This window comes from Lolium perenne, chromosome 2 (assembly GCF_019359855.2).
Source record: "Lolium perenne isolate Kyuss_39 chromosome 2, Kyuss_2.0, whole genome shotgun sequence".
Classification (NCBI taxonomy): Eukaryota; Viridiplantae; Streptophyta; class Magnoliopsida; order Poales; family Poaceae; genus Lolium; species Lolium perenne.
The window spans coordinates 169,339,028-169,357,941 of NC_067245.2; positions in this window are offsets into that span (position 1 = coordinate 169,339,028).

An 18,914-nucleotide genomic window follows, 5' to 3' on the forward strand; every position below is an offset into this window, starting at 1 on the left:
TCTTCTTAGAATGAGCACTAGGTTCAATGCGTTGAGAATCTTGTTCAATTCTTTTGGGATGCCCTTCAGGATATAGAGGATCCTGGGTAGAGACACCACCTCTAGTTGTTACTTCATAAGCATGTTTCTCTTTAGAATTATTCCCTAACAAGTCATTTTGCACTTTAGTAAGTTGATCAATTTGAGTTTGAATCATATGAAAATGTTTAACAAGCATCTTAGCATCATTGGAGGTTCTCTCCACAATATCATGCAATTCACTAATAGCTCGAGAATTTTCTATTAAATGATTCTCTACTCTCATATTAAAATTTTCTTGCTTAACAATATAATTATCAAACTCATCTAAGCATTGTGCAGGAGGTTTCGAATACGGAATATCTTCCCTAGTAAAGCGTTGAAGGGAGTTTACCTCAATCATGGATGAAGGGGGAATTATCTCACATATATCTTCTATGGGAGGAAGATTCTTCACATCTTCAGATTTAATACCTTTCTCCTTGAGAGACTTCTTGGCTTCCCTCATATCTTCATCATTCAATTTAATTAAACCCCTCTTCTTCAATATTGGCGTTGGAGTTGGTTCAGGCGTAGTCCAATCATCATGATTCCGGCCTATTTTAGCCAATAATTCTTGATGTCGTCACGGAGTTCTTTTCCTGAAAACACAACCAGCACAACTATCCAGGTATGCCCTAGACTCAATGGTTAGTCCACTATAAAATATATCAAGTAAATCATGCTTTTCCAAATCATGATCAGGCCGAGCTCTAATAAGAGAGCAAAATCTCGCCCAAGCCTCGGGCAATTTCTCTCCATCTTCCTGGTTGAAATTATAAATTCTCTGCAAAGCTATATGTTGAGCACTAGCAGGAAAGTATTTACGGAAGAAAACATCAAGCAATTCTTTTGGACTTTTAATAGAATTAGGTGGCAAACTATTATACCAAGTTTTAGTGTCATCCTTTAATGAGAATGGAAAGATTTTAGCAACAAAGTAAGTACGCATCTTGACATCATCAGAAAACAAGCTACTTAGAGTAGATAACTCAGTCATGTGTTCAACAGCACTCTCTTTTTCAGTACCACAAAAGGGTGTTTTCTCAACAATAGCTATATGAGATAGATCAAGAGAAAAATCATAATCTTTATCCTTAATGTTTATAGGAGATGTGGCAAACTTAGGATCAGGAGACAGTTTATATCTAACAGCATGTTCTGCAAGCAACTTTTTAATTTTTCTTGCATCAGTAGTAGCATTGCATTTTTCAATAAAATCATCATTAAGCTCCACATAATCTTCATCAGGATCATCACTAAAATAATCAAGTTCAGGTGAATTAACAGGTGTAGTAGCATTAGGAGTTTCAGTATTTTCAATTTTTCTAGACCTAGAATTGTAGCATCTAGAAAAGATCCCAATGAACCACTATCATCAAGCACAGCAGAAATATTATCAATATTATGAGAGTTTTCAGATTCAGCAGAAGTACCCGCATGTGAAGCATGCGGCGGTGAAACAAGTTTATCAATCACAGATGGTGAATCAAGTGTAGCGGAGGTACTCAGAATTGTACCTTTTCTTGTAGTGGATGGTAATATGGCGATCTTAGTATCGAGAGGTTTACCCATGATGGAGAATTTGCAGCGAACAATATTAATCCAAGTGAACTTCCAAATAAAGCTATGCTCCCCGGCAACGGCGCTAGAAAATAGTCTTGATGACCCACAAGTATAGGGGATCGCAATAGTCTTCGAGGGAAGTAAAACCCAATTTATTGATTCGACACAAGGGGAGACAAAGAACACTTGGAAGCCTTAACAGCGGAGTTGTCAATTCAGCTGCACCTGGAAACAGACTTGCTCGCAAGAGTTTATCAGTAGTAACAGTTTTATAGCAGTAGCAGTAGTGAAATAACAGCAGCAGAGTAACAAAGACAGCAGTAGTGATTTTAGTAAACAGCAGGATTAAAATACTGTAGGCACGGGGACGGATGACGGGCGTTGCATGGATGAGAGAAACTCATGTAACAATCATAGCAAGGCATTTGCAGATAATAATAAAACGGTGTCCAAGTACAAAGCAGTCAATAGGCATGTGTTCCATATATAGTCGTGCGTGCTCGCAATGAGAAACTTGCACAACATCTTTTGTCCTACCAGCCGGTGGCAGCCGGGCCTCAAGGGAAACTACTGGATATTAAGGTACTCCTTTTAATAGAGTACCGGAGCAAAGCATTAACACTCCGTGAACACATGTGATCCTCACATCGCTACCATTCCCTCCGGTTGTCCCGATTTCTGTCACTTCGGGGCCATCGGTTCCGGACAGCGACATGTGTATACAACTTATAGGTAAGACCATAAACAATGAATATCTTGATGAAACAATAACATGTTCAGATCTGAGATCATGGCACTCGGGCCCTAGTGACAAGCATTAAGCATAACAAGTTGCAACAATATCATCAAAGTACCAATTACGGACACTAGGCACTATGCCCTAACAATCTTATGCTATTACATGACCAATCTCATCCAATCCCTACCATCCCCTTCGGCCTACAGCGGGGGAATTACTCACTCATGGATGGGGGAAACATGGCTGGTCGATGGGGAGGCGTTGGCGGTGATGGCGGCGATGATCTCCTCCAATTCCCCGTCCCGGCGGAGTGCCAGAACGGAGACTTCTGGCTCCCGCGACAGAGTTTCGCGATGTGGCGGCGTTCTGGAGGGTTTCTGGCGACTTCGACTTCTCCCCGTGCGTTTTTAGGTCGAGGCCGATAAATAGTCCGAAGGAGGGCGTCGGAGGCCGGCCGAGGGGGCCACACCACATGGCCGCGCGGGCCCCCCCTGGGCCGCGCCGCCCTATGGTGTGGGGCCCTCGGGCCTCCACCTGGTTTGTCCTTCTGGCTCCGTCAGTTCTCTGGGAAAATAGGGCCTTCTGCATAAATTCCGAGGATTTTCCCGAAAGTTGGATTTCTGCACAAAAACGAGACACCAGAGCAGTTCTGCTGAAAACAGCGTTAGTCCGTGTTAGTTGCATCCAAAATACACAAATTAGAGGCAAAACAATAGCAAAAGTGTTCGGGAAAGTAGTTACGTTTTGGACGTATCACCTACCGCACTTGACTTTGCTCACTGAAGTGTGGGACCTCACGCATGGGCACCACACGTAAGTGACAGACCTGTTGGTGTAAAACCCGGTTGATTATTATACTACTACATTTGTACAAAGTTTCCTATGGATTCAAGGGTACGAAAGCCAAGTTAACTCATTTACATGACATTATTTTTCCATGAAGCCAAGTTAACACATCTATCAATTGGTACATTTTGGAGTGACTAAATCTCGGTCAAACCTATGACTTGACCAAGATTCAAATGGGCATAAAAATTCAAAAAAATGAAAAACAAAAGCACGCCGTCTTCTTATGTCATATAGTAAGCATTCAAGGTGATAAACAAGGTCTGACATATTCAAACCACAAAAATCATGTATGTACCCCCTAACCCTAAACTCTGTCTTATGAAGTCAAGCACGATGAGAAGTTGTTTTGGGTTTCAAACATGGACATTTCAAAAACAATCCCAAAAGCTTCATTTTGGAGTTACTAAGAATGATACGAGCTTACCTTTTCATTTTCATGTGTTAAACTTGTTTAAATCTTGGTCAAATCTAGCTAGGATTTGACCAAGATATTCAAATGGGCATAAGAATTCAAAAAAACAAAGCGCATGGTCTTCTTATGTCATTTAGTAAGGCATTCAAGTTGATAAACAAGGTCTAGAAATATTTAAAACAGACGAATCATGTATCTACCCCCTAACTATAAACTTTGTCTTGTAAAGTCAAGCATGAAGAGAAGTGGTTTGGGTTTCAAACATGGAAATTTCAAAAACCTCCCAAAAGCTTCATTTTAGAGTGACTGAGAAGGATCCAGGCTTACCCTTTTCATTTTCATGTTTTAAACTTGTTCAAATCTTGGTCAAACTTAGGATTTGACCATGATTCAAATGGGCGTAAAAATACTTAGAAGTCTAGCATGAAGAAAAATGGTTTTGGGTTTCAAACATGGAAATTTAAAAACCTCCCAAAAGCTTCATTTTAGAGTGACCAAGAAGGATACAGGCTTACCTTTTCATTTTCATGTTTTAAACTTGTTTAAATCCTGGTCAAAACTAGGATTTGACCAAGATTCAAATGGGTATAAAAAAATAAAAAAATGCACATAGCCTTTTTATGCCATATTATAATGCATGAGCATTCAAGTTGATAAACATGGTCTAGACATATTCAAAATAGAAAAATCATGTATCTACCCTGGCCCTAACCTTAAACTCTGTATTATGGAGTCAAGCATGTGAAGAGAAGTGGTTTTGGGTTTCAAACATGGAAATTTCAAATTGATGAACAAGGTCTACGCATATTCAAAACATAAAAAGCATGTATCTACCCACTAACCCTAAAGTCGGCCGATCTTATGAAGTCTAGCATGAAGAGAGAAGTCTTATTGGTTTCAAACATGCATGCATGGAAATTTCAAGAACCTCCCAAAAGCTTCATTTTAGAGTGACTAAAAAACATCCAAGCTTGCCTTTTCATTTTCATGTTTTAAAATTATTTAAATCTTGGTCAAACCTGGCTAGCTAGTATTTGACCAAGATTCAAATGGGCATAAAATTCAAAAAAAAAACAGAAAAATGAAAAACCAAAGCACATAGCCTTCTTATGTCATATATAGTAAGCATTCAAGTTGATCAACAAGGTCTAGACATATTCAAAAGTAGAAAAAAGCATGTATCTACCCATAACCCTAAACTCTATATTACGAAGTCAAGCATGAAGAGAAGTGGTTTTGGGTTTCAAACATGGAAATTTCAAAAACCTCCCAAAAGCTTCATTTTAGAGTGACTAAGAAGGATCCATGCTTACCTTTTATTTTCATGTTTGAAACATGTTCAAATCTTGGTCAAAAAAATAAAAACCAAAGCACATAGTATTCTTATGTCATATAGTAAGCATTCAAGTTGATGAACACGGTCTAAACAAGGTTACATGCTTCCCTTTTCATTTTCATGTTTTATACTTGTTTAAATCTTGGTCAAACCTAGGATTTCACCAAGATTCAAAATGTGCATCAAAATTCAAAAAAATTAAAAAATTTAAAAACCAAATTAAAGCACATAGTTTTATTATGTCATATAGTAAGCATTAAAGTTGATAAACAAGGTCTAGACACATATTCAAACAAGACAAATCGTGTATCTATATATACCCCTAACCCCTAAACTCTATCTTAATTATGAAGTCAAAAGCATGAAGAGAAGTGGTTTCTGGTTTCAAACATGGAAATTTCAAAAACCTCCCAAAAGCTTCATTTTAGAGTGACTAATATATATAAGAAGGATCCATGCTTACCACCTTTTCATTTTCATATTTTAAACTTGTTTAAACCTGTGTCAAATTAAACCTAGGATTTGACCAAAAGATTCAAATGGGCATAAAATTCAAAAAAATCTGAAAAATGAAAAACAAAAGCATATAGTCTTCTTATGTCATATAGTAAGCATTCAAGTTGATAAACAAGATTTGGACATATTCAAACCTAGGCAAATCATGTATCTACCCCCTAGCCCCTAAACTCTATCTTATGAAGTCAAGCATGAAGAGAAGTGGTTTTGGGTTTCAAACATGAAAATTTCAAGAACATCCCAAAAACTTCATTTTAGAGTGACTAAGAAGGATACAGGCTTACCCTTCTCATTTTCATGTTTTATACTTGTTTAAATCTTGGTCAAACCTAGGATTTGACAAAGATTCAAATGTGCATCAAAATTAAAAAAAAATCAGAAAAATAAAAAACGAAAGCACATAGTTTTCTTATGTCATATAGTAAGCATTAAAGTTGATAAACAAGGTCTAGATATATTCAAACAAGAAAAATCATGTATCTACCCCTAACCCTAAACTCTGTCTTATGTAGTCAAGCATGAAGAGAAGTGGTTTTGGGTTTCAAACTTGGAAATTTCAAGAACCTCCCAAAATATTCATTTTAGAGTGTCTAAGAAGGATCCATGCTTACCTTTTCATTTTCATATTTTAAACTTGTTTACATCTTGGTCATAACTAGTATTTGACCAAGATTCAAATGGGCATAAAATAAAAAAAAATAAAAAAATGAAAACCAAAGTACATAGTCTTCTTATGTTATATAGTAAGCATTCAAGCTGATAAACAAGGTCTAGACATATTCAAACCAAACAAATCATGTATCTACCCCCTAACCCCTAAACTCTATCTTATGAAGTCAAGCGTGAAGAGAAGTGGTTCCGGGTTTCAAACATGGAAACATCAAAAACCTCCCAAAAGCTTCATTTTAGAGTGACTAAGAAGGGTCCATGCTTACCTTTTCATTTTCATATTTTAAACTTGTTTAAATCATTGTCAAACCTAGGATTTGACCAAGATACAAATATGGGCACAAAATAAAAAAAAATCAGAAAAATGAAAAACAAAAGCACATATATAGTCTTCTTATGTCATATCTTATGAAGTCGAGCATGAAGAGAAGTGGAGTTGTATGCTGAAGATGCGGAATATTTCGAGACGAAGTACTTGAAAGTTCGCACAGGGTGCGATAAGTTGAAGAAGGAAGTCGAGTGTCTCCGCTCCCAGCAGCCAACTATTGCGACATCAGGAGACCAGGGTGTGCTAATTGCAGCCAGAATTTTGCAATCGATGAAAAGTTGAATTTGGCTTTGTTGTGCAATATAGCAAGACATGTTCCTCCTCTGCCTTCGTCTTTTGGCATAATTGCTTTGTCTTCAGTATTGACTCCTGAATGCTTCGTATATTTCTGACGATTTCTGAATTATGTACAACTTTTGTAATATTGGTCAAACTAGTTTTGACCAGGGTTTGTGTAGGGTGGTTGAATTTTTTTGGTTGGTCCAAATTGTGTTGTGTGGTCCAAATGTGATGTATCATCACACCACCATGTGCCCTGATACGTCTCCAACGTATCTATAATTTCCGATGTTCCATGCTTGTTTTATGACAATACCAACATGTTTTGTTCACACTTTATATCATTTTTATGCGTTTTCCGGAACTAACCTATTGACGAGATGCCGAAAGGCCAGTTGCTGTTTTCTGCTGTTTTTGGTTTCAGAAATCCTAGTAAGGAAATATTTTCGGAATCGGACGAAATCAATTCCGGGGATCTTATAATTTCGCGAAGCTTCCAGAGCACCGGAGGAAGGCCAGAGGGGTGCCAGGGGGGCCCCACACCCTAGGGCGGCGCGGCCCAAGGGGGGGGCGCGCCCCCCTATGGTTTGGGCAGCCCGTGGCCCCTCCGACTCCGACTCTTCGCCTATTTAAGCCGTCATGACCTAAAACTTTGACACCAATTGACGAAACTCCAGAAAAGTTACTGTGGCGCCGCCGCCATCGCGAAACTCCAATTCGGGGGACAGAACTCTCTGTTCCGGCACCCTGCCGGACGGGGAATTGCCCCCGGAGCCATCTCCACCGCCGTCTTCACCGCCATCTTCACCGCCATCGCTGCCTCCATGATGAGGAGGGAGTAATCCACCCCCGAGGCTGAGGGCTTCGCTGTAGCTATGTGGTTCATCTCTCTCCCATGTACCTCAATACAATAATCTCATGAGCTGCTTTACATGATTGAGATTCATATGAGTTTGTATCACAATTTATCTATGTGCTACTCTAGCAAAGTTATTAAAGTAGTTCTATTCCTCCTGCACGTGCATGAAGGTGACAGTGTGCATGCTATGCTAGTACTTGGTTTAGTCTTTTGATCTATCTTACACTAAAGGTTACTAAAATATGAACAAATTGTGGAGCTTGTTAACTCCGGCATTGAGGGTTCGTGTAATCCTACGTAATGCGTTCATCATCCAACAAGAGTGTAGAGTATGCATTTATCTATTCTGTTGTGTGATCAATGTTGAGAGTGTCCACTAGTGAAAGTCTAATCCCTAGGCCTTGTTCATAAATACTGCTGCAATACTACCACCATCAACTACACGCCAGCAAGCTATTTACTGGCACCGTTGCTACTGCTCATACTTATTCATACCACCTGTATTTCACTATCTCTTCGCCGAACTAGTGCACCTATTAGGTGTGTTGGGGACACAAGAGACTTCTTGCTTTGTGGTTGCTCGAGGAAGTTAGTTGGAGTAGACGGGCATGACCGGATTGGCATAGGGGATTTATTTTTTGAAGGATGTTATTTTTCATGGACAATATCTGACACAAACAATAAAATGTTAAGGTCTCATATTTTTCTGAATGATTATGAATTACTTATGATGTTTGGAAGTATTGGTATACATGAGCCCCACATGAAGTTAAATGGTCCAAGAAAAAAAGGTTTCGTACACGTTTCTCAGAAAGTGGAAAATCGAGTACATGCACGACTTCACGCGTCCACAACTCGATATAGAGAGTCAAAGGCTATAAAATAATCGGCCTCATCGTCTCTCGCGAGCTCGTCCTCTCCCCTCCCCCACACTGTGAAAAACCCCCATCAACTCACCGCACCTCCGAGGCATCGACTTCCTCGTTTCCAACCGCAGCAGCATGAAGACAGGTCTTGCATACGAGGCGGAGCAATCGGCGGCCGCTCGCGCAGAGGATGCCTCTGCGGTAGTGGCCGTCGCGGCGGGTGAGGCTTCACCGGGCACCCAGGCCGCTCGTCTCCTCTGCTTGTCTGATTCTTCGACCTCGGTCGAAACGGGCGTCTTGGCCGTCGAGGAGAAGATGGATAGCAACGCCGTTGCTCCCGCCGAAGATCTGCAAGGCATTGCAGGACACCACGGCTAGGTCTTCCTAGACCCGGTGCTGGACGCGGACCTCGACCCCTTCGACGATTTCGGCTCAAACGTTCAGTTCCAGGAGGATGTCGAGGGTGACGACGAGGAGGTACTGCTCTTTTACCGAAACTGTCCCGATCCTCTTTGTGTCATATTACTGTTCATCTGGTTTGCATGAACCTGGTTCTTGATTGATTTGATCTCCTACCTTGTTCTTGTAGACGTACTTGATTCTACAGTTCGTACGGTCAGATTCTAGTTTAATTTCGACTAATCTACCATGTAGTTGGCTTGATTAGTCATATAATTAATTTATGTGTTCATACTTAGTGGACTTGCAATTGTTGTGGCTTATGTTCATTGCTGTTCATAGGGTTTTCTCATGATTTAGTATGATTTCTTCTGCCATTTACTTGTTCTACACATTTAATTTTAGGGTTTCTAAGGTTTGCTTATGATAGTGCTGTATTTATTCGATCTGTCATGAAACACCTGATTATTATGTACTTTATAATTCACAGGAATATTCTGATGACATGGACGACAACAAGGAGCGCAGGGACCAGAAGAGCCGCTACGTTCTGAAGTGGCTGAAGGGTGGTGAAATTCGTTTCCGCATGCGCGGGGAGCTATTTTGCCCATTATGTGGCAAAATCCTCCAGAAGGACATCCGCAGCCTGATCCAGCATGCGACGGGTGTAGGCCAAAGTACATCGGGGAAGCACCGCCCTGCAACCAAGGCCAAGCACGCAGCATATGGCCTCTTCCTCCAGAATTACGTCTTGCCTGGCTTGTTCCCGGTCAACGCCCCTACTGCTGGCCCTCATGCTCCTGGTCCTGTTTAAAGTTCATATGTGTAATCTTATTCCCTTTGGAAGTTCAGCATTAAACTCTACTAGTACAACCGTGGTAGTCTTGTGATGTAGTACTCTTTTGATGCATTTGTGATGTAGTAGTACAGTACTTTTTTTTTGAACTGGTATAGTACTATCTAAGAAAAGTATACTCCCTTCGATTCACATTCATTTTACACCAAGAAATATGGATCGGAGTGATGGAGTAAATTAAACATGGCATCTCGTGCATGAAGCTTGACATATCGATCAGGTTGGCTAGAATGGCAATATAATGCTGCTCATTAGGCAAATGCATGCCATGTAAAGAAGTCTATACTAACATAAAAAAAGACTACATTGGGGATGAGAGTCAATTGGGGCATCTACAATACAGAAAATCTTGCTCGTAGCTGATTTTGGCTAAGAGGGTTTTACTCACATTATATGTGCCACTTTCCTTGTCTGCAAAACAAGTTACAATAAAGGAAGAGGAAAGAAGAGGACATTGTGGGCGAGATTGAACACCTTTTTTATGTGTTAAGCTGGGGCCTCGTTTAGCTGAGGATTTCGACTTAGGCCTAACAGCTCAGCACACCCACAAATAAATCTCCTTGCTCGCACCACTGTCAGCAAAAATAACAAAATTAGCACGCAAGATTAAGAACGAAGTGAATTTAAGTAACTTCGTTAGCTTTTCAAGCAATATATTCAGAGAAAGAGCACACATGTTCGGCTCGAAATAATCGTAAGATAAGAACAATAAATCTAAGGCACCCCACTTCATCGGAAGAAGGGGCACGACAACGCATGGATTCATACCTTGAGTCGACGCTGACTCGTAGAAGGGCGACCGCGCCTCGAGGATGCCGGCGACATCTCCACCTCGGTATCACATGTGACTGCTTCTCGATGGGCGGTGCGCCACGCCATGTAGAAGATCTATCAAAAGAGGAGAGCCCGATGACGCTACTCACGCCTCAACCTTGATAGCACCGGCCTGTTGCTCCGCACTGAGATGCGCCACATGCAAGATTTAGTGGATGCGCCAATTTCAAAGATATGTCATGATCGTTGTAACAAATTTCAACGTGATGATGATTTGATCCTGCACTCGGCCTTGAACATAAGTAATAGTACAGTCTCACAATTTTTTTATCATTATACTTTGCGAGATTTAGCGGATGCGCCTATTTTAGAGATATGTCATGATCGTTGTAACAAATTTCAACGTGATGATGATTTGATCCTGCACTCGGCCTTGAACATAAGTACTAGTACAGTCTCAGAATTTTTTTTATCATTATACTTTGCGACATTAGCGGATGCGCCAAATTCAGAGATATATCATGATCATGGTAACACACTTTTCAATGTAATGATGATTTGATGTTGCACTCGACCTTGAACATAAGTAATAGTACGGTCTCACAATTTTGTATCATTATACTTTGCAAGTTTTAGCGGATGCGGCCATTTTCAGAGGTAGATCATGATCATGGTAACAAATTTTCAACGTGATGATGATTTGATGTTGCACTCGACCTTGAACAGAAGTACTACTACTGTCTCACAATTTCTTTATCATTATAATTTGCAAGATTTAGCGGATGCGCCAAATTTAGAGATAGATCATGATCATGGTAACAAATTTTCAACGTGATGATGATTTGATGTTGCACTCGGGCTTGAACAGAAGTAATACTACTGTCTCACAATTTCTTTATCATTATACTTTGCAAGATTTAGCGGATGCACCAAATTCAGAGATAGATCATGATCATGGTAACAAATTTTCAACGTGATGATAATTTGATGTTGCACTCGGGCTTGAACAGAAGTACTACTACTGTCTCACAAATTCTTTATCATTATACTTTGCAACATTTAGCGGATGCGCCAAATTCAGAGATAGATCATGATCATGGTAACACACTTTTCAATGTAATGATGATTTGATGTTGCACTCGACCTTGAACATAAGTACTAGTACGGTCTCACGATTTTGTATCATTATACTTTGCAAGTTTTAGCGGATGCGCCCATTTTCAGAGGTAGATCATGATCATGGTAACAAATTTTCAACGTGATGATGATTTGATGTTGCACTCGACCTTGAACAGAAGTACTACTACTGTCTCACAATTTCTTTATCATTATACTTTGCAATATTTAGCGGATGCGCCAAATTTAGAGATAGATCATGATCATGGTAACAATTTTTCAACGTGATGATGATTTGATGTTGCACTCGGGCTTGAACAGAAGTAATACTACTGTCTCACAATTTCTTTATCATTATACTTTGCAAGATTTAGCGGATGCACCAAATTCAGAGATAGATCATGATCATGGTAACAAAATTTCAACATGATGATAATTTGATGTTGCACTCGGGCTTGAACAGAAGTACTACTACTGTCTCACAAATTCTTTATCATTATACTTTGCAACATTTATCGGATGCGCCAAATTCAGAGATAGATCATGATCATGGTAACAAATTTTCAACGTGATGATGATTTGATGTTGCACTCGGGCTTGAACAGAAGTACTAGTACGGTCACTCAAAATTTTAGCATTATACTTTGCAACAGATGCAACAATTACAGAGATAGATCATGATCATGGTAGTAACAAATTTTCAACGTGATGATGATTTGATGTTGCACTCGGCCTAGAAGAGAAGTACTAGTACAGTCTCACAATTCTTTTTATCATTATACTTTGCAAGATCTAGCGGATAAACTAATTTCAGAGATAGATCATGATCATGGTAGTGACCGATATTCAAGGTGATGATGATTTGATTTTGCACTCGGCCTTGAACAGAGGTACTAGTACGGTCTCACAATTTTTTATCATTATAGTTGGACGGTAGCCAAATTCAAAATCTCATAGCGGCAAAACTTCCCGCCCACAAAATACAAAAATTTCACACGCTTCAAAATTCCCATTCTACCCCTGTGGAGATGACAGCAATGTTGGTTGGTGGGGGGGTCTGCCCGTCATTTTTTCGATCACCACCTCCCTAGCCCGGAAACCCTCCCCAAAAAAATTCATTTCCCTCAGACCACCCACCGGAACTTCCCAAGTCCCTCTCTCTCCCACCTCCACGACCACCGCACCGGAACATCCCCGCCGGACTTCCCTGGCCTACTTGAGGCCTCGCGATCCTCGTCATCCGGCTGCCTGCCGGAGCCGCTTCATCGACGCCGTCATCAACCGGACCGGATCATCCCCGCCAAACCTCGAAACCATATGCTCATCCAGCAGTCTACCGCAGTCGCTTCAGCTGCGGTATCGTCCACCCCGCCGGAGCCGCTTCGCCAAATCCGTCGTCCACCGCATCGGATCTTGCTCACCGACACCGCTGTGCATGAACCGGATCTGCTTCACCGGAGCCGTGCATGATCTAAACTCTTCTACTATCTCTTTTCTATTGCTTGCCTGCAAGTTCTTGTTTAATCTTGGGGGAACCTGTTTGTGCTAACGACGCGCCGTTACGTTTTTGCAGATGAGATGAGTAACCATGAAGTGTAATGGCCGTCTCTCCAACCCCAAGTAGCACATGTAGCGTACTTCATCACCGGATCTATCAACCCCAGGAAGATCTGCTGTGACTCCCACAGAGTGCTTCTCCTAATGTAAGTCCCTTGTTTTAGAGCCATGTTCTGGGTTCAGATGCTTGTTTGTCTGAAGCTCTTTTAGTTCATTCCTAGCTATGACCGTAACACCTTGCTATTTTCTAGTTCATTGCTAACTTTAAGCGATTGAACATTTTGGTTTGCATTCCCTGCTTTGTAGATGTAGCCATCATAACTTCTATATTGCTCAGTCGTTGTTACAAAAATTATAGGCTGCTACTATTTTGTTCATGCCAACTTGTTCTCCCTGAACATGTTGGTTTGCGTTCCCTGTACTACAGGTGATGCCATTGTTATTTCTATCTACTTTGTCATAATCTAACAAAGTAACTGCCTGCTATTAGTTCATGCATGCTATCCCTCTGCCATCCTGCAGTACAATTTTATTTGAACTCGTCACAGCAGCTACTTCCATCATAATTTTGTCTGCCATCTGTTTCTTCAAAAGCTGCAATATTAACTTGTTTCTCTTAATTGGCATGGCGCTCACATATAGAATAGTGAACATATTGGTGTGCATTCCCTCTTCTACAAGTTCACAGGTGATCCCACTATATTCCGTTTCTGGTCCATCCTAAGCCGTAGCATTAACTATCCTCTATGTGTTGCTCATTACAACTTTATATCCCGAAACAAATTGATTTGTTTCCCTTATCTACAAGTTTATGAGTGATGCCATTATAACTCCTATCTGTTTTATTCCTAGCTATTATAGTAACATCCTGCTATTATTTAGTTCATGGCCAATTTTAAGTAATTGCACATGTTGGTTCGCATTCCCTGCTCTATAGCTTTTGGCATCGTAACTTCTATATTTGGTTTACATTCCCTGCTCTGTAGATCTAGCCATCAAATTTTGTCTTGCTCAGTCGTTGTTACAAAAATTATGGCCTGCTACTATGTTGTTTGTGCCAATTTTTTACTCCATGAACATGTTGGCTTGCATTCCCTGTACTACAGGTGATGCCATTGTTTTGTATCTAGTTCATTGTAAGCTAACAAAGTAAGGACTTAGTTTGGCATGCTATCACTCTGCTATCTAGCCTGTAGTACAAATAAACTTGTCATACTACTAGATAATAATTTTGTGTGCCATCTTGTTCTTCAGAAGCTGCATTATTGACTTGTTTCTCTGACTTGGCATGACGCTCACATATCGAATGCTGAACATATTGGTTTGCATTCCCTCTTATACAAGTTCACAGGTGATCCCACTATATTCTGTATCTGGTCCATCCTAAGCTCCAGCATTAACTATCCTCTATGTGTTGCTCATTACAAGTTTATATCCCGAAACATCTTGATTTGCATCCCCTTCACTATAAGTTCAGGAGTATTATTTAGTTCACGGCCAAAATGATGTAATTGCACATGGCACATGTTGGTTCACATTCCCTCCTCTTTAGCTTTTGCCATCGTAACTTCTATTTTTGGTTTACATTCCCTGCTCTGTAGATGTAGCCATCATAACTTCATCTTGCTCAGTCATTGTTACAAAATTTATAGCCTGCTACTATGTTGTTCATGCCAATATTGTACTCCCTGAACATGTTGGTTTGCATGGGACTCGACAGTAGTAAGTCTGTTGTTTCATTCTAACATGCTCTATTATATTGGCTATTGGTATGCGGCATGCACTCTTTGTTTGCTTATTGTGCGCATTACAATGATCTTGTTATAACGATGAAATGATGAGTTCCAAATTCTTTGGCAAACAATATTGTAGTGTCTTTGCCTTTCCATTGTTGCTGTCTTAACTTGTAATGTCTTTGTTTCAGATATAGGTGCTGCATGGACAACTTAAAAGATTGCTGGATCGCTTCATTGTATTGCTAGGTTTATTTACCATTCAATTTCTCTGGGTTCTGTAATATTTTTTCAAAGCCTTGCAGCTGATGTAATATTTAGTTAGTTTTTATAGTTCTTTCACGCATTTTTTCATTGGTTCTTGTGGTAAGTGAGGCTATCCGACAGAAATCATGTGCTGCGTAAATATTCTCAGTAAATCACAAATTCCCATCACTTAAACGGCCCAATTAAGCGAAATCACATATGTGCCGGCCCGCAAAATCCTAAAGCGCCTATTATGCCGGCATATAAACACTAACTAAATGGGCTGGCCCACGTACTTATTGGGCCAGCCCACTTGCTTTAAGGTGGACCCCACAAACTACTGGGCCGGCCCAGTAATTGAAAAGTGGGCCCCACAAGCTTATTGGGCCGGCCCGCTAACTCGTCGGGCCAGCCCACCTGATTTACCGTGGACCCCACATACTAATTGGGCCGGCCCCTAACTTGTTGGGCTAGCCCAAATCTTTTGTGGTGGACCCCACATACTAAATGGGCCGGCCCTTTAACAGGGAAGTGGGACCCACCTGCCTTTTTTGGCCCGACCCACTATCTTGTTGGGCCGGCCCACTTGCTATACGGTGGACCCCACATACTAAATGGGTCGGCCCATTAACAGTGAAGTGGGACCCACCTGTGTTTTTGGCCCGGCCCACCATATTGTTGGGCCGGCCCACTTGCTATACGGTGGACCCCACACACTAAATGGGCCGGCCCTTTAACAGGAAAGTGGGACCCACCTATGTTTTTGGCCCGGCCCACTTTCTTGTTGGGCCGGCCCACTTGCTATATGGTGGACCCCGCATACTAAATGGGCCGGCACTTTAAAAGGAAAGTGGGACCCACCTGTGTTTTTGGCCCGGCCCACCATCTTGCTGGGCTGGCCCACTTGCTATATGGTGGACCCCACGTACTAAATGGGCCGGCCCGTTAACAGGAAAGTGCGACCCACCGGTGTTTTTGGCCCGGCCCACTGGCTTGTTGGGCCAGCCCATTTGATCTATTGTGGACCCCACGTACTAAATGGGCCGGCCCGATAGCAGGAAAGTGGGACCCACATGCTAATTGGGTCGGCCCAATAACTTCTTGGGCCGGCCCACTTGCTTTAAGGTGGACCCCGCTCTGTAAATGGGCCAGCCCGATAACAGGAAAGTGGGTCCCACATGCCTTGTGGGCCGGCCCTTTTGCCTGTTGACCGGTCAAACGAGTGCATTCGGCCCGGCCCACATGCTTAGTGGGCCGACCCATTAAAGTTTTGACCAGTCAACCTGAGAGGTTAGGCCCGGCCCACGTAACTAATGGACCAGCCCAGCTTTATAGTTGATCGGTCAAACTAAGTCAGCTGGCCCGGCCCGCAAACTAAATGGGCCGGCCCGCTTAAGACGTGGCAGGCCTCGTGTGGGCCTACCATCTACCACGGGGTTTAGCCGGTTAACGCCGTTAACTGCCAGTTAACGGCGTCTGCCACGTGGCAGTTTGCATGACATCAGCAGTCAACGGGCTCCCGGAAACACTTCTGCAACGGTCCGATTTTCCGTGGCGGAAGGGCGCCCAAGCGCGACGGACCAAAAAAACGTGGTAGGACTTTGCCTGACGCAGTTTCGACAACAGAACCCATATCGTCGGGTTAGGCCCATAGGCGACGAAAAATACCCCTTAGGGGACGATTTTGGGACGTTTCCTATCAGAACTTTTCTTGTAGTGGTTGTAGTATGCCAGTCGTTGATATAACATTCACGAAGTACCAATCCGCAAATATTACATCCCTCAGAGTAGTACAATAGAACATAGCAGGTCTATAACTCATTCATTTATTATTACAAGCATCATGTACATATCATCTCGGAGCTCCTCTTGGGTCCTAAGAGGGATACTCCTGGGTTCGAGGCGAACCCGACTCAACTTACAATATAAGAGTCTTACTAAATTATACATTTTATTCTCCTCGAGCAGTTAAGTACTAAGAGTTCGTACTGCTCGGATGCTACTACTACTTGGTAGGTCTACACGTGCTCTCCTTCGGAACCCTCCCCGGTTCCGTAGACTATGAGGTAGTCTACACATTCAACACCTCCAGAGAGGTCTGGTTCTTCATAGCCGATGACTTCGGCTCCTTCAGGGTTGTCGTTGTCCTCCTCCAGATGATTCAGACAATCTAAGCAGGGGATTTAAGAGTGGTATGAGTACGAGCGTACTCAACAAGTTCATTATAGAAAAGAGGTGTTTAATGCACTAGCTACGATATTAGACCAGAAAGTCTAATACCAATGCAGGTTTTGATAAACATTTCTTCAAGAGGTTGCTTTTATTCAAAAGAACTATGTCCGTCAGCCTTCACCGGTTTACTAGAACTTCATGGAGTTCCTTTCCGGCAGCGTTCACAGTTCCAAATCCCGGAACAGGGAGTGACAGGTCACGATTCGTTACACTCTGCAGAGTTGTGTTGCTTTACCCATAAGAGATCTTAACCTTGGTGCCAACCGGGCAGCTTTCCCGTCCACACTTCCTTCGGTGTGAGGCACGGTATAAGGTCATAGCCAATCATATTCCTCCGCTACCTCATACACCCACCCTTTGAAGCAAACTCCGACCCTGGGTCCTCGCTGGTCCTCTTACACCAATTAAGGATGGACCCCGACCATGACAACAGTTCTGGGCTTTCTACCATGAACTCCTTCGTCGGGAGATGCAACCCATCATAGACCGCAATAACCGTGGGGACTTTAAGCTTCCCCAGCCTACCGCTTGCTCCTCGGGCTACAAGTGTACTACGGACAATGCCGTGGGGACTTAAGGCTTCCCCAGCCAACCGCTTGTCCCCTTGGAATACAAGTGTCTACGGTAAAGCGCGTCCATTGATGTACAAGAGGTGGAAATACAATTGACTATTCCGTCCCACTCCGGATCTTATGGTTAACACGGGTATTACGACACAAGAATCACTGGACGACATTTGTTGTTTACTCCTAGATGGATATAAACCCTTGCAATGGAACCTCCACCATATCAACACAATTCATGGTTCCATTGCCCACCACATAGTCATATTCATAGTTATGAAAATAGTGGTTTTGCTTTTATGCAATAGTGATAAACATAATACTTCGCAAGTAATTTGGTAGAAATACTCAAATGACATGAGCAAGTGATGAACTTGCCTGAACATTGCAAAGTGTTGCAGTTGGATGGTGTGGACTGACCCTTGTCCTCTGTTGCTGAAAAATAGCATCATTGTCCGATAAGGGCAATGGTTAAAGAAGCAATTATGCATGATTCAGCTTTTAGGGTTGTTCCCCCCTTTCCGGTGTTTTTATCATTTCATGTGAGAGTTTAATACTAAGAATGATTTAGGGATAGTCTGTTTAGGGTAAAATACAACCTTGAAATGTTGTCAAGGTGTTTTTAAAGTCCAAAAGCATTTATGGACTAATTTTCATTATTGAAAATATAAGGTGTGATTTAAATGATTATTTTAATCATCAAATATGGACTTAATCTTGTTTTGTCTTCAAAAATTCCTTTTCATATTTTATTATGATGGAGAATTTTATCCTGAGTAGTTTTCATATTTTTAATTATTTTTTAGAGCTATTTGTCATTTTCTATACCTTTTCAAAGTTTCTGTTTTAATTGGAATTATGAAATGTCTAAAACACCCCTGGGCCCACATGTCAGGGTGGCCCAGTGGTTAACCCTAACCCGAGCCGCACGTTGGCTCGGTCAGACGCACCCGTCCCCTTCT